This window comes from Bidens hawaiensis, unplaced genomic scaffold (assembly GCF_021521415.1).
Source record: "Bidens hawaiensis isolate Kalapana, Puna unplaced genomic scaffold, B.hawaiensis_p1.1 tig00028049_1, whole genome shotgun sequence".
In the NCBI taxonomy this organism is placed as follows: domain Eukaryota; kingdom Viridiplantae; phylum Streptophyta; class Magnoliopsida; order Asterales; family Asteraceae; genus Bidens; species Bidens hawaiensis.
In genome coordinates, this window is record NW_027494559.1 from 242,868 (window position 1) to 257,840 (window position 14,973).

Here is a 14,973-nt window from a genome sequence, read left to right on the forward strand (position 1 = left end):
TGAAAAAGAAATCACAAGGCTCCAAAGTGTAGTGAGGGACCAAGTCGAGAGCAGCATGCAAGCGGAGGCTCGCTTGATCGAACTGACAAACAAGATCAAACTACTAAGGATCGAGAACTTCCACATCATTGAAAGTCACAACAAGGATGTGGCCTTCAAGCTCAACTTTCTTAACCGAGAAATCGAAAAGCTTGACAAAAAATTTTCTGAACTCTTGGAAGCCAAGAGAGCCCCACCACACATTCAAGACCTGTTCGGAAATGGTGGTTGTTAGTATTTTTGAGTAGGAAAAGCCTTGTTTTGCTTCCCCTAGGCTTTATTATCAATTAAGCTAGTTCTTATGTTTCTCGACTCGTTTTATTTTAATTTAGGTGTAATGTTTAAGAAGTTAATGAAATTTCGTAGGATTTTATGTTTTTAACCTTAATCTTCAGAAAAAATTCAGTTAAAAATAACTTAGCTCGTTAAAATAAACAAAAATGACCTGACTGCTACCTGCAGCACGTGTCGTGCTTTATGAAGCACGGGGCCGTGCCCCACCTTACAGTGCAATTACGGGAATTTTATATAAAACACAAAATTTCTCATAACTTAACCCTAAAGACTCCAGCCGCCTATCTCCGAAAACCAGCGACCAACCAACCCCTCCTTCCAATCTTTACTTCAATCCTCCAATATCAAGACAAATGTATGTTAATTCAATGATTCTATGGTTATAATCTACCATTCTATGTCAAAATCGGGTTGTAGGAAAGCCCCAAATATGAATATATACCCATTTCGTTGATGAATCGGGTCAAAACCCGAATAATATGGTAGTTAACTGTTACGATATAGGGTTTTGATTTGTTGAAAAGGATTTGACCCGATTAGAACATAGGATTGAAGGAAGTTTTAAAAGAAAACCATTCGGGTTCAGGTTTGAACAACCCATACCATATATATATCGAACCCGGATGATCAATTCCTAGAACCGGGTTGAAATGCAAGTTTGAATCGTAACACTTTCAAAATTCGGATTAAAAACATGGGATGTGTTTCTGCAAAACACGCCCCGTGGTAAACTGCAGGTCAACCTAAGGTCAAAATTGGTCAAATTGGTCAAATTAGTCAAATCTGCCAAAATCCCAAAACATGGGGTCGTGCTTCAAGAAGCATGGGGGCGTGCTTTAGCTTCTGTTCCATATTTTCAATTAAATTTTTTGATTATCTGCCTAATCTTGTTCTAAATTTTAGATGGCTGAGTATGGGGATGATGAGCATGCTTTCTTGATCTTTCCCGAGGGCACAGAACGAGATGAGGTCGCCCGACAAAGAATGGGATACTTGAACAACCGATACCCAGAACCAAATTTCTATGCGTGTACCGACACATTGCAGCAAGTAAACCAATTGGGAAGGTACAAAAGGCTTGTCAAAGGGCCATGGGCACGTGTCTTTAAAAAAAGGGTAAATCGGTAACCGAACTGACCAAGGAATTCCCGGCTTCGTTCTCAATAAAGACGAAAAATTTATATATGTGGGGCAACACAGATATCCAGTTTCGAATCAGTGGAGCATGGTATAACACTTCGGTCATGCAATTGGGGATTGATATGGGTATTTATACGTCCGAGGAAACCGACTTTGCTTTATGGTATGAGGCAGAGACGACTTTCTCGGACGAGGATGATCAAAATACGAGTGAAGCAGGGAGAACCAGATTTAAGGCATAGGAACAATTGAGCTATGGGAATGAAAGGTATATACCAAGAAGCACCAAAAGCACCGTACTATGCGACCCGTTGATGCGTTACATTCACCGCTTGTTGAGCCACACAGTGACACAGCATGGCCAAAGCGAGGGGGTTGTGGGGTTGAGGGATTTGTGGGCCCTATATTACATCAAGAACGAGGTACCATGTAGCATCACTTATCTGTTCTGTCAGCTATTTAAAACAAACGCGAATGCAAAAAGCCCCAATACCCCAATCGTTGGTGGTGCCTGGATTTATAAGCTCTACAAAGCCTATGGTGCAGAACGCGACAGAACACGAAGCCCGAACCCAATTGCACTCGATCTCAACTTCTGTATCAGTATGGAAATGGTCCAACAGATTGAACGAAACCCACCAAAGTGGAGGTTTCAGGATGCCTACAACCAGATATGGGATCCTGAGGACCCCGCCGACATAACCATTTAAGATATACCTGAGAGGAGGACCGGATCACCACCACGACAGAACGGCCGCCACACTTACTCATAGCAGGGCGGCCCATCATCATCAGGTGCCGACCCCATCTTGTCATATCATAGCCAGTACTCTTTTCAGGGGTTATATGGGCTCATTGACCGTTTTCAGACTCACACGTCCGCCTCTATTGACAGGTTATCAGGACAGATCACTACATCTGAGGCACAACATGCCGCAGAGTACACGGAGACGATGCGGGAGATTCATCAGCTAGGTGAGCACATGGATCGGCATTGGGGACCCTTTGACCCGGAACATCCGGGTAACTGACGAGCGACGGCGATGGTAAGTCTGGGTATGGGCATGGGCATAGGCATAGGCATGGGTGGTAGTACTTGATGACATTATTATTATTATTATTATTATTATTATTATTATTATTATTATTATTATTATTATTATTATTATTATTATTATTATTATTATTATTATTATTATTATTGTTATTATTATTATTATGTTCGTTTGTTTGTTTGAGACAATTTTATTTGGTTGTTTGTTTGATGTTTGTTATGTCCGGGTGTGCCGAGATATTTGACTGTGGACTTATTAGCCCATGTGGGTAGGTTGTGGATGATTCCATACCCAATTTTCAGTATTGTTATGCTTTGGTTGTTTGTTGGTTGTGTGTAGTTTTTATTATTTAGGTACACAACAAGAAAAAGGACGAACAACAGGGGACGCTCTGTCGAAATTTCGTTAGCTCGTAGGGAAGTTCCTTTCCATTTTACACCTTATACTTATTATGAATCTTTTTATAAATCTTTTCACATTGAGGACAATGTAAGATTCAAGTGTGAGGAGGGGAATTACTTGATCAATTGCTTGCTCAACTAGTTATATAATACTCTAATAACCAAATTTTTTTGAAGAAAACAAAGACTATTTTTATAACAAAGCCAAAAGAAAAACCCAGAAATTTTATTGCAATTAACCATCTAAAAATCTATTATAACTAAAAAAGTGAAAAAGTAAAAATAAGTTTTGTAATATTGAGAATAAATTTATGCAAAGTATGGCGTTTATACCTAATCCCTCCGTTACTGTGAGATAAACCTCATGCCATATAAATATTTTTTCAGAAGCTTTGAGTGAGTCATATGTTTCGTGTGATTTAGAACTTGTCTCAAGTATTCATTTCAAAACTGCACGAAGTGTTGTATAAAGAAGAAGGTAATATTATTCCCTCAAACCATTCTTCAAATTACAAAACCCAAAAACCTTATCCAAAAAAACCTTACCACTTTATTCCTCTTACTGGTAAAATACAAAACTAGTCTTTTACCAACAGACCCTAAAGAACTGGAAATGCATTCTTTTGATTTCAATTTTCTTTGCTGCATACATTTCACAAAACCTAGGTTGCCTCCAGAACTTAGAGAGAGATTTTTCTCTTTAGCAATGAGGTGAGGAAAAAGTGGCGCCAAGACGAACAAAAGCCACCATTTTGTGGATTTTCCAAAAGCGCAATGAAAAGAAGAGCAAAAAGATACGAACGATGCTTAGGATGCGAAAACTGGTCCCATGAAGGAATGTGTAGAAAAAGTCAAACTCAGTCTCAATAGGTATATACCGAACTAATAAGGGTGGGGGCTATTAGGCTCAAAGTCGAACGATCCATTAGAGTTGGGAGTTATATTTATAACAGGATTGAGGAAGAACTGATTCACATCCTCGACTAAACTGGTCTTGACGATCCAGCCTTAAACGAGTCACTTTGTTTTACTTGTAAAAAAAAAAATCAGCAATCGGGAGAAAAGAGCTAACCACTGAAGACATCTTAAGACTCCCGACAATCAGCAGGAGTTGTAATTACCATCCTCACCATCATTAACCTAAACCCTTGAACCACCACAAAACACCAAATCCCTACTCTCACAAAACCAACCCATATTACCTTCTGATCTATGCAACCCTTCACAAAGGTGGAGATTTGAACTTGTAACAAGCTTATTTATCACATGTCACATTTTGGCTAAGAGTGTTCAAATACATATACCACAGGTATGATTAGATTTAAAACCGAGTGTCAGTGAACATTGTGAGAACGTGACGTTTTGCATAAACAGAAGCTTATAAAAACAAATCGCCTCTTTATATATCGCTACATATATTTCTGTGATTCAAGGTTGGTTATTTTGTTCTCATTTTCTTGGAACTCTTTTGGGGATGTTTAAGCTATGGTCCTGACTTGCTATTTTTAGAGAATATTTATAAGTAGCTTGCTTGAGAACAAGCAAGGTTCAAGTGTGGGGATGTTTGATGTATATAAAAATATACATCTTTTTAGCATCAAATAATTTCAAAAAACTACAATAAAATCATAAAATATAGTTCAAGTAACTACTTCTCATGTTAAAATGTATTTTCAAGTGAATCCAAGCCTCAAACAAAAAAACGAATGAAAAGCCAAAGAAAACCCAAGAAAACAACAAAACACGCCCCCATGCTTCATGGAACACGCCCCCATGCTTTCCTATGCAAGAAAAGACAAAAATATGCAAGAAAATACAAAATACTTGACAATTGGACACGGGTCCGTGCTTCAGAGAACATGGGGTTGTGGTCACCTTTCAAAAAAGACAAACGAAAATATAACATAAACCAAAAGCATGGGGTTGTGCCTCATGAAGCACGCCCCCGTGGTGAGTCAGCATATACGATCTGACAGAGCATTAAATGTGATGGACAGCTGGACAAAGGGGTGTGCCTCATGGATCACAGGGACGTGCCTGAGTGCCTAGACAGCCTATAAATAGTGGAGCATGGTGCATTCATTGGGTGTGCTTGAAGAAAAGTTCTATACGGGTTTCACTTATAAAAACACTCACATTACGCTCATATTGAAGATCTTGTGGAGAGTTTGAAGGCTTGAAGGCTATCATCATCATCATCCATCACCATTTAAGAAGGAAGATCCATCCAAAATTTGGATAGATTGTTCTAGTTTGATCATGTGTTTGTTATCTTCATCTCTTTTGATGTTCATAACCATGCTCATTATGAGCTAAACTCCATTTACCATCTAATTTCTATGAAGAAGTTTTGTTTTACTTGATGATTATCTTAAATATGTGATTTAGTTTAGTAAAGTACATTGTTATCTTGCAATTATCCTTTGATGAAAAATGTTTTATCACTTTAACTCAACAAATCAAGGTTTATGATTAACAATCATTCAAGATTCACTCATGTTCTTGGAGAGTAGAAATGGTGAAAAGAATACCTTAATGGCTTATCCAAGATAAAACATGGATCCTTATATTGTACTTAGAAATGATGAGATTTAAGCTATGATCTATTTCTCGAGTGTTGGTAATTCTGAAATAACATTGTTAACACGATTGCTTAGGTTATCATGCTAGTTAAATTAATCATATGTTAAAGGAATGTGTAATTATAACCTAATTAAATTAACCTAGGGGAGGCTGTGTGACTAAACTATATTACCCAAAGTTGTTAGAATTGGTATTTGAGAACTCGAAGTCAATCATAATATTTCTACTTTACTAAACTACTTGCCTACTTTAATTGACATTCTCGTGGTAGACATGAGATTAAGAAAGGGTGGACTTTAAAATATGCATGCTACTTTCTTTTATGTGATAGAATATGCTCACTTAGAAATGAGGGGCTATTCTATCATATATTATTAAGGTAAGTTTATCACATAGTTACATTATAATCATCAAGGAAGAATGAAGTGGATTCTTGATCTTGGATGGTAACCTTCATATAATTGAACTACTCATTTAGAAGAAATTCTAAATGAGTAATCCATATATATATATATATATATATATATATATATATATATATATATATATACCCCAAAATGACTAAACTCTCCGATTGAGTTAAAATGAAGATTTATTATTAGAAATATCTGTGTCCACAGATTGATACTTGATTCTTACCAATATTGTTCTGCATGTACGATAGGTATACTTGCATATTTTGTGTGTGTTTAGCCTTAGTAGAAATCACTTTTATAAATTTAAAACACGATCTTGTGCGAAAGCTACCTTCCAATCCTTTAGACTTTTTAACCACCCACGCACAGCACATCAGTGAGACACATTGGTGATCCTACCATTTACGGGAATGATTAGTGAATAAAACTCTCAATGGGATTATCAGAAGATGACTATGGTGAAGTATTTAACATTCACTTTAAGCTCTATAAATTTGGTGTGTCATCTCTATTCTTTCAACTCTTTACCTATTGCATATCTTATTCTTGAGTTATGAAAAAATTCAACGAAGTAAATTAACATCTTTAATCCAGCTAAAATTTAAGAAAACCTATTCAACACCACCTCCACCCCGCCCCCCCCAAAAAAAGAACAAAAAAAAAAGGTTTTGTATACATAGTATTTAAAATAACAATAAGTTATGGGACTTACCTATTTCTCAAGTAAGTAAGAAAAACAACGAGTGAGGATCACGTCTTTCTAAATAATTATAGAAACACGTGTCATGTTCAATGCATCTTCTTAGGGATGGATACATCTTACTAATAAGTTCATACATATGGATACACGTTGATCATAAGTATTTTTTTGGCGATGAATAAAAAGATGTTGAAAAGGACATAAATAATGATGGTAGGTCATGTTGATGCTAACGAAACATAGTGTTGAAGATACTATGATTTACTACAAATGATAAGTTACCATTTTTGAAAAACTTTCTCCTAATAAAAAAGTTAATGTTGGTCTGGAGAGCTTGTAAAACTTCGAAGAACAATAAAATGAAGACAAAATGGCAAAATCAGGTCCTTTATGTTTTGATTGTTTTTCAATAGTCGTCCTTTGGCAAACTTAATGACAAAAGACGTATTTCATGTTTCAAATTCTATTCACGTTACGTCCTTTGGTACTAACCCAGTTAAATCTTTTCGTTAAATATGGTCATGTGCAAAGCATATGAGGGTAAATTTGTCTTTTACTCCTTCAGGGACTATTAGTGTATATAACTTAAACTATATGAGTCAAAATGAAAATATTTAATAACAATCTCTCTCTCTCTCTCTCTCTCTCTCTCTCTAACCTGCAAATATTTCTATCTCTGTACACATCACCATCACCATCACCATCACCAACCACCGTCACCATTTCCGGCCTCCATTCTTTGAAACTGGGACTACTTGAAGAAAATAGGCATCCAATAACAAAAACTCCCGTCAATCATCACAAAATGTTTAACAACCTTATCCACAAAACATGAAGTTGCATATTCCATAACTAAGTTTCCACACATATTGACCAACGGTGGTTAAAGAGGGAGGCGGCCGATGGTGGTTACATAGGGAGCCGAAGCCGGATGTGATTACATATGGTCACCGGCCATATATGTAGCGACAAAACAGAGATGAGTGGATTAGGGCTAAAGTTAGGGTTTTTGATTTTGTAAATATGATGAGTATTGTGGATTTAGGGTTTCTAATTTGTGGGATTTGCAGACGGAGGCGGCTGGCGGTGGGTTGTGGGTGGAGGCGACCGGCGGTGGGTTGTGGGTGGAGGCGACGGCATATGGAGGCAGCCGGCGGTGGGTTGTGGGTGGAGACAGCGGCAGATGGAGGCGGCAGGCAGTGGGTTGTGGATGGGGCGACGACAGATGGTGGGCTGCTGTTTTGGATAGATAGGGGGAGGGAGGGAGAAAGATAAGAGAGAGGAAGAGTAGAGAGAGAGAGAAAGTAAGAAAGAAGATGGATGAAATAAAGATTTATTTTAAATATCATTAGTTTTTTTAGTAAAGGTAAAATTACTAAACTACCCTCATCTGCCTTGCACATGACTGGATTTAACGAGAAAATTTAACTGAGTTATGGTCAAAGGACGTAACGTAATAGAGTTTTTAAGCATAAAGGATGCTTTGTGTCATTAATTTTATCAAATGACGACTATTGAAAAACCATGAAAACATAAAGGACATGTTTTGCCATTTTGTCTTAAATGAATACACGATAATGATGATAGAATCTTTGTTTAAATTTATTTTTATGGAAGAGAACTAGGTGTTCTAGTTTGTTGGCATAAAACCCTATGCGTACAAACGAAAAGCAAAATAACTACAATTTACATTTTCGTAATTATCATTTCTGACTCACACGCTCTTGTACATTTATTTAGCATAAACACGTCAGCATTTGTTTCGAAAGGATAAGAGTAAGGATAGATAACGAACGATACACGTCAAGTTCAATACATATAATAACCGTGTTTTTCAAAAGTCTGTTTTCTCAAAAGTATTTCAGTCCACATAAATTAACAACATGCGTCAACATAAATAGTAAATACATCTTCATCATTAACATTTTAAAAAACAACACATACATTTAGGGCTAGATGATTCAAAATAATAATAATAATAATAATAATAATAATAATAATAATAATAATAATAAAAAAAATAATAATAATAATAATAATAATAATAAAGGATTAGGTTGGATAAGAAGTTTGATTTTTCTAAAAAGTCTATAAAGGAAGATATTTTAGTCTACTACTTTAATATTGAAAACTCACTTCCTTTAATCTTAAAAACCCACTTACAATAATTTAAAAAACTCACTTACATCTTCACTCGTCTCATACAACCACCACCACTCCATCGCCCACCGCCACCACCTTGTCGGAAATTTTGCTGGAAATTTTCATCGGAAAATGGTTGGAAAGTCACCGCTAAACAATCCCCGAGAAATTTCGCCAGATAAATAGCCAAAAATATCACCGGAAAATGTTATTGGAAAATGGCCACCGGAAAAAACACAATGGAAAGCACTATGAAAAACACTATGAAAAAAAACACAAATTAAAAAACAAAATGGTAAAAACACTATGACAAAAATACAATGACAAAAACACAATTATATAACACAATGTAAAAAATCAATGAAAAAAACACTATGCTAAAACATAATTGGATAAACCACAATGAAGAAAAAACACAATACATACAACCTATTACACAATGTATAAAAACCCACTAAATTTTTTTTATAATAATAGGTACTCATATTAAAGATAAAAAAACGCTCATTATTAAGGTGATTTTTTTAAACAAAAAAGATATCGTATAAAAAGTTATGGACGTTTTAAAACGATTGAGGAATTGGCATGTGAGTTGCATATGAAAAGAAAAGCTTAACAATTATGTGTATTCATTTTTTTGCCATTTCTCTTGTATTATACTTAATTTTCCCCCCAACTAATCTCTACCATTTAAATACAAAATTAATGATTTAAATTACCTTTTATTCATTTTTTTACAAAGATCATATTTCTTATTTCGGTTCTTAATTCGCTCCCTACTTATTACTTCTCTTTGTATAAAGCTCCGGATAGGGGGTTATTGAAAAACTTGAAAGAATTAGAAGACTTTTCCTTTGGGGGGGTTCGAAGGAGGACTCGAAAATAAATTGGGTAGCTTGGAATCGGGTAGTTGCTCCGGTTCGTAAAGGGGGTTTAGGACTCGAGTCACTCAAAGAAACAAATCTTGCCCTGCTCGCGAAATGGTGGTGGAGGTTTAAAAATGATAAGGACGCACTTTTGAGAAAAATTATATGGGCAATACATCACTCAGAGAGGTCGTGGTCGTTCATTCCGGCTAAGGTTTCCATACCGGGTCCATGGAAACATATTGTGAACGTAAACAAGGAACTTCTAGCTCTTGGAATTGATGTCACACCCTCAAAATCCACCAACAGATTTTTACCGTCAGAGGGTGTGAACTAACAGGATCGGAATCATTAGTTATAATCAAACATCATATTCAAAGTTTTTAAACCACAAATATTAAAGTTTAATGAATGCGGAAGCGTAAATCATAAGCCAAGTGTTGTAATGCTCGCACTCGTCTAGGTTTATCGGTTTCTTTTCTGCTGAGAGCATCGGCCACTACATTGGCCTTGCCAGGGTGGTACTTGATGGCACAGTCATAATCCTTAAGTATCTCGACCCAACGACGCTGTCGCATGTTCAGCTCCTTCTGATCGTAGATATGTTGGAGACTCTTGTGGTCGTGTAAATGGTAAACTTGGTACCGTACAAGTAATGCCTCCATATCTTAAGAGCAAACACCACAGCTCCGAGTTCCAGGTCATGGGTCGTGTAGTTCTTCTCGTGGATCCGTAGTTGTCGAGAGGCATAGGCTATAACCTTCTCGAGTTGCATCAACACGCAACCGAAACCTTGTATCGATGCATCACAGTGCACTTCAAAGTTTTCCGTTCCCTCGGGGAGGGCTAGGATAGGGGCGCTACAGAGTTTAGTTTTCAGCAGTTGGAAGGCAGATTCCTGCGCGTCACCCCAATTGTACTTAGTACCCTTGTGAGTCAAAGCGGTGGGGGGTTGAGCAGTCTTTGAAAATCCCTCGATAAAACATCGGTAGTAGCCAGCCAGTCCTAGGAATTATCGCACCTCAGTCGGCGTCTTAGGTGCTTCCCAGTTGTTGATGGCCTCTACCTTGCCGGGATCGACATGGATTCCATTCTCATTGATCACATGTCCTAATAATTGAACCTCGCGAAGCCAAAATTCGCATTTCGAGAGTTTAGCGTACAGTTGTTCCTTCTTCAGCAATTCTAAGATCAACCTCAGGTGTTCTTCGTGGTCGGTCTTGTTCTTGGAGTACACGAGGATATCATCAATAAAAACAATCACAAACTTGTCGAGGTACGCCTTGCATACTCTGTTCATGAGATCCATGAACATGGCTGGTGAGTTGGTTAAGCCAAAAGGCATAACTGAAAACTCGTAGTGACCGTACCGAGTTCTGAATTCCGTCTTTGAAATATCTTCTTCGCGCACTCTTAATTGATGGTAACCAGATCTCAGATCGATCTTCGAGTAGTAACTCGATCCTTGCAGCTGGTCGAAGAGATCATCAATTCGGGTTAAGGGATAACGGTTCTTAACCGTCACCTTGTTCAGTTATCGGTAGTCGATGCACATGTAGAAAGTCCCGTCCTTCTTTCGAACAAATATGACAGGAGCTCCCCATGGTGATGAGCTGGGTCGGATAAAACCTTTATCCAACAAATCTTGTAATTGAGTGGACAACTCTTGAAGCTCCACTGGTGCGAGCCGATACGGGGCTCGTGCTATGGGTGCTGCACCAGGGGCCAATTCGATTTGGAACTCGACTTGTCGAATAGGTGGGAGTCCAGACAAATCCTCCGGGAAGACTTCCGGAAAATCTCTCATAATCGGTATGTCTTCGATTCGCTTCTCCTCCGCGGGTTTCTCGACAATATGGGCTAAAATTGCTGGATGACCCTTTCGTAAATATTTCTGCGCCTTCATGAGGGTGATGACGCTTGTAGTCTGCCGCTCTTCTCGCCCTGTATCGAGATGATTTCGCCGGAAGAGGTAGTGATGTGGACTATCTTGTCGTGACATATAATCTCCGCTCGGTTCTCGGATAGCCAGTCCATGCCGACAACGACATCGAAACTACCAAGCGTAAAGGTATGAGGTCGATATCAAAAGTATGACCCGACAGTTTCAACTTACATCCCGCTAGTACGTGAGTTGTTTCTATAGACTTACCGTCGGCTAATTCAACAGGAAACTTAGCATCTAACGGGGTTGGAGTTAAGTCTAAGAGTTTACTAAAGGCTTCCGATATAAAACTCCTATCAGCTCCAGTGTCAAATAAAACTGAAGCAAAACAGTCATTCACAGGAAACTTACCGGTAACCACATTCGGATCGTTGCGGGCCTGGCCCGACCCAATGACGAAAGCTCTACCTTTACCACTACTTCTGCCACTTCTGTTGCCTCCATTGTTCTCATTCTGCTTCAGTTTGGGACAATCCTTCCTGAAGTGACCCTCTTGACCACACTCGAAGCACCCTTTAGTCGTCGTAGGCTGTTTAGGAGCACCCTTAGCCGCTAGGTCTCCCCTACAGTTTTTGGCCTGATGACCCATTGTACCGCATCTCAGACACTTGATACGGTCGCATGAGCCAGCATGGTGATAGTTGCACTTGTTGCATTTCGGGTACTTTCCAGCATAGCCACTCGAACCTTTACAGCCACCGTTGTTGTTATTGTTGGAACCCTGATTATTGAAGCTCCGAGCGAGTTCGGGCTTACGGTAGTGTTGTTGCTGTGGGGGGTTCGATGATGAGGACCTGGTGTTGTCGAATTTCCTCTTTCCATTGCTCGGGTTGTTGTTGTTGTTGTCAGTGCTTGAAGTTGTCTCGGGTTTTAGAAGTGGAACCTCTAGGTGGTAACGCATCTTGTGCCACTGCCTGGTCCGTCAGTTTGTGGGCTAATCGGATCGCTTGTTGAATTATGGCCGGTTTGGAAGATGTCACCATACCCTGAATTTGTGGTACCAACCCATCGATATACACTTCGATTCCATTACTCGGCGGGTCAACCATCCGTGGACACATTACTGCTAGCTCATGGGAACGGGTGGTGTAGGCTTCAATCTCGGAACCACCATTTTCAACGTCCAAAATTCAGATTCCAACTTCGTGATTTCCTCTCTAGGACAATACTCTTCTCGCATCATATTCTTGAACTCTTCCCAGTTCATAGCGTTTGCCAAATCCAATCCAAGAATTTGCACATTGGAGTTCCACCAAGTGAGAGCAGAATCTTCCAGTGTTCCAGCAGCAAATTTGACCCTACTGGCGGGTGGACAGTTACACATCTCGAAAGCTGACTCTGCCTTCTCGGCCCAACGCAGGAAACCTATGGCTCCCTCAGTGCCCTTAAACGAATTGGGCTTGCAATCCAGGTAGTTCTTGAAAGTACAGGCTCCGGCTGGACCTCCGGCTCAGCTGGTTCTTCCTCCGGTTCCTCTTCGGGTTCCTCCTCGGGTTCTTCCTCAGGTTCTGCTGCATTTTGGGCAATATGCGTCTGTAAGATATCACAACGAGCTAGAGTTGTCGCTGCCCGGGATCTCGCTACAAGAAGTTGCTCATGCAAATCTATCATCTCTGCTTGCATTTTTTCTCATTGTCTTCATTTGCTGACCGTTAGCATCCTGCACTTCCTTCATAGCTGCTGTCAGGCGGAAAATTTCCTCCCTAGCCTCGGTTCCATCTCTTATCAATCCGGAAACGTTCACTTTCGCCGAGCGAATAAAATCCGCGTCATGCTCTAGACAGGAAATAACAGCTGCGAGAACACGCTCTATCGGTTCGGTTATGGGTGGTAGGGTGTTGGGGTATGCAGGACGGCTCGGGTGAGGTAGTAGGGGAACTTGCTCGCGGTAAACCATACGCCTGATCAGACTCGGGTACCACTACCAGCTAATGTCATCATCGTACATGCCTCCAGATAGGCGATACCTCTTCGGTGCAGGGGCTTCTAGTTCCGGGGCTACTCGGGTTGGCGATGAGGTAGGTAGTTGCGGTTCCTTTCCATGGGCATGAGTCACCTGGTCGGATGATGATGATAGTGGCGTCGACATCCCTACAGGATAGGTCGTGTATGCGCGCGTATGAGTGAATGAGGTAAAGAGATAAAGATAACGAAAGACTAAATAAAATATATATGTAGTGCGTAGAAATTATAACTAATGGGTCGTTGCGGTTATAGTCTAGTATGCATGCAAATTCTAGTTCGCTATAAACAATGGCTCTGATACCAATCTGTCACACCCTCAAAATCCACCAACGGAGTTTTACCGTCAGAGGGTGTGAACTAACAGGATCGGAATCATTAGTTATAATCAAACATCATATTCAAAGTTTTTAAACCACAAATATTAAAGTTTAATGAATGCGGAAGCGTAAATCATAAGCCAAGTGTTGCGTCACGCAGGACGACTTAAAACCAAATTAATAAAAGTTTAAAAGCAAGTTTTCAAAAAGATAGTGTTCAATGAAATGCATGTCCCTATACCGCGTGCCCGCCTCGGCTACCTAAGAATAACATACTAAAAGTGTCAACACAGGGTTTGTGAGTTCACATATATAAATAAAGGAAAAACGTTTACGTTTAAGTGTTTGCGTTTGCGTTTTGCGTTTGCGTTTGCGTTACCGGATGATGTTAAGTCAATTATATATCAATAGGTAGCTAGCCTATAAAACAAGTATTACTAAGTGTTCGACACCGAAGCTGGCTGTTTATCATATGCCTTGCCACCATGTCAACCACGACCATGGTAATGTGTTACCCAAAATTACACCCACTCGAGTTTAGAGTTGGGTGGGGTTTGTCAAATCCAGTAGTACTACTCAACAGTGACTCGCTATTATACAAATACTAAACGGTTCGATGTTATGAAGGACTTTAGTTGGTTTGTTTGCCACTTAGCCTTACAAGCGATATATAACCAATAACAAAATCTAAAGTGTTTGGAGTATGTTATTTCCCCCAAGTAAAAAGCGTTTAAAAGAGTAAAAGGGGAACGTGAAACTCACTGTTTGCGAAGAATTAAAAAAAACAAGTCAACCGAGAGATGCGCGTCACAGAAAATCCTCACTAGTGCTCTAAAACAAGAATGAGATTTTCTAAGTATTGGAACTATTATTGAGTCTCTAGACTCGGCACATAATACCTATGCATGAGATACGTTTCGTGTTTCGTTTGAGAATTATGTTTGACTCGACAAACACATTGGTGACACGTTACATGTGTAAACAACTACATAAGTATCAAGTACTAACATGGTACATTACTAGTAATTATTCCCCACAAGGGAAATTTAATCAAAAACATAGCAAATATCGATTAACAAACATGTTTCATGTATTTTCACATAGTTCAGC